The sequence below is a fragment of the Leopardus geoffroyi genome, chromosome B4 (genome assembly GCF_018350155.1).
Source record: "Leopardus geoffroyi isolate Oge1 chromosome B4, O.geoffroyi_Oge1_pat1.0, whole genome shotgun sequence".
In the NCBI taxonomy this organism is placed as follows: domain Eukaryota; kingdom Metazoa; phylum Chordata; class Mammalia; order Carnivora; family Felidae; genus Leopardus; species Leopardus geoffroyi.
This window is the reverse complement of record NC_059341.1, coordinates 43,706,360-43,709,032: the sequence shown is the minus strand read 5'-3', so window position 1 is coordinate 43,709,032 and position 2,673 is coordinate 43,706,360.

Below are 2,673 nucleotides of genomic sequence, written 5' to 3'. Positions count from 1 at the left end.
AAGGAGCATTGATAACTTGGCTTTGAATTTTATTTATTTTTGATTTTTAATTTATTTTTGGGAGAGAGGAAGACAGAATGCAAACAGGGGAGGGACAAAGAGAGGGGGAGACACAGAATCCGAAGCAGGTTCCAGGCTCCGAGCTGTCAGCGCAGAGCCCAACACGGGGCTCGAACTCACGAGTTGTGAGATCATGACTTGAGCCGAAGTCGGACACTTAACCGACTCAGCCATGCAGGCGCCCCTTGACTTTGAATTTTAAAAAGATCCAAAAAGTGGAGGTTCCTCAAAAAATTAAAACTAGACCTACCCTATAACCTAGCAATAGCACTGCTAGGAATTTACCCAAGGGATACAGGAGTACTGATGCATAGGGGCACTTGTACCCCAATGTTTATAGCAGCACTCTCAACAATAGCCAAATTGTGGAAAGAGCCTAAATGTCCATCAACTGATGAATGGATAAAGAAATTGTGGTTTATATACACAATGGAATACTACGTGGCAATGAGAAAGAATGAAATATGGCCCTTTGTAGCAACGTGGATGGAACTGGAGAGTGTGATGCTAAGTGAAATAAGCCATACAGAGAAAGACAGATACCATATGTTTTCACTATTATGTGGATCCTGAGAAACTTAACAGAAACCCATTGGGGAGGGGAAGAAAAAAAAAAAGAGGTTAGATTGGAAGACAGCCAAAGCATAAGAGACTGTTAAAAACTGAGAACAAACTGAGGGTTGATGGGGGGTGGGAGGGCGGGGAGGGTGGGTGATGGGTATTGAGGAGGGCACCTTTTGGGATGAGCACTGGGTGTTGTATGGAAACCAATTTGACAATAAACTTCATATATTGAAATAAAAATTAAAATAAAACAATCCTAACAAAAAAAAATAATAATAAAAAATAAAAAAATCCACAGACTCTTGATCTTTCAGCATTTTTTTTCTCCCTTCCTCTTAAGTGTAATTTCTCTCTTATCATTTTTTCCCACATTTCTCAAATGTTCACATTAATAAAATAATATGTATATTTGCATTCATTATACTAAATAAACACGGATTTGTGCTCTCTGTGTTTAATTTTTAAAATGAGCTGAAGTTTTTATATTTCATTCCCTGTAAACTATAATTACTTCTGTTCACACATATCAATTTGGAATCATTTTTCTTTTAGAAATTCATGTATGACCTTTCAGTTTTACTCCTAGTGGACCTAAGACCTTAAAGCAGGTTTCCCACTGCTGAATTTATATCTAATTAACAAACATTAATGTAATAATCTCTCTGCTCCAAGTCTCCATATAGGCTCTAGGTTAGAAACAGAAACAAACAGACAATAAACCTGGAAAATATCATCTATTAGCCCATGTAAACCTGACACTGACCTTTCCTGAAAAAAACAAAACAAAATAAAACAGAGTGGTTTATTTGTCTACATGCAGATTGTGATTATCTAGACCAAGGGAAGCTCTCCACAACTAGGAAAAGTTGTTCTGGGGACACATTAAGACATGTTACAAATAATACTCAACAACATAACAAGAGCATACTCTTCATCCATCATGCCGCAGGCATCTTGTCCCTCCCGTACAATAATGGGGATCATTGTCCTCCCAGAGCTCACAATACAGATAAATAAACAGTGGTCAAAAATCCAGTATCAAATATTAGGATTAGATAAGTACAGGAAACTATGAACATATTCACAAATGCATGTAATTTAGTCTGGAGCGGAGAATGGTTAAGGAAATATTTTCTACCAAATGGCGTTTAACTGGCCATCTGAACGATAAGCAGGAGTTCAACAGGGGAGTACGAAAGGGAAGAATGTTAAGCTGAGGCAGACATGAGTAGATTAGAGGCAAGAGAAAGCATGACACATTTGGGAAACTGAACAAAATTTAGTGTGTTTGCATCATTATAAGCATGGCAGTGGGAAGGAAATGAACACGGGCGAAGACACACAGGTTCTGGTAAGAGATGATCAATGAAAAACAAGGTAAAGCAATGAAAAGTCCCTGAAGGAAATCAAGTAGTGAGTAATGTGGCCTGATAGGAGGTTTAGACAATTGCTATGATCACAAGATACAGAATGGACTTTGGCAGACAAAACTAAAAGCAGACAAAAAGACTGTTGCAGGAATCGAGGACAATAGGGTGGCTATGAGGACATATAGATGGATTCAAAAATAATTATGTAGTCACATTGACAGGATTTAAATGAGTGACTATCGAGGGTAAAAAGAAAAAAAAAAAAGTCATGGTTGATTCCAAGGACTCTGGCTTAGGCTAATGGGTACATTGCTGCCATTCACTAAGCTAATGAGTTTAATTTTTAACATGGGAAGATTGAGGGGCTTTGAGACATCCAACCAGAGATGTCCAGTGGGCAATCTGCTGTAATAAGGTCTGGGTTAGAAATATGGGCTTGGGGGCGCCTGGGTGGCGCAGTCGGTTAAGCGTCCGACTTCAGCCAGGTCACGATCTCGCGGTCCGTGAGTTCGAGCCCCGCGTCGGGCTCTGGGCTGGTGGCTCAGAGCCTGGAGCCTGTTTCCGATTCTGTGTCTCCCTCTCTCTCTGCCCCTCCCCCGTTCATGCTCTGTCTCTCTCTGTCCCAAAAATAAATAAACGTTGAAAAAAAAAATTTAAAAAAAAGAAATATGGGCTTGGA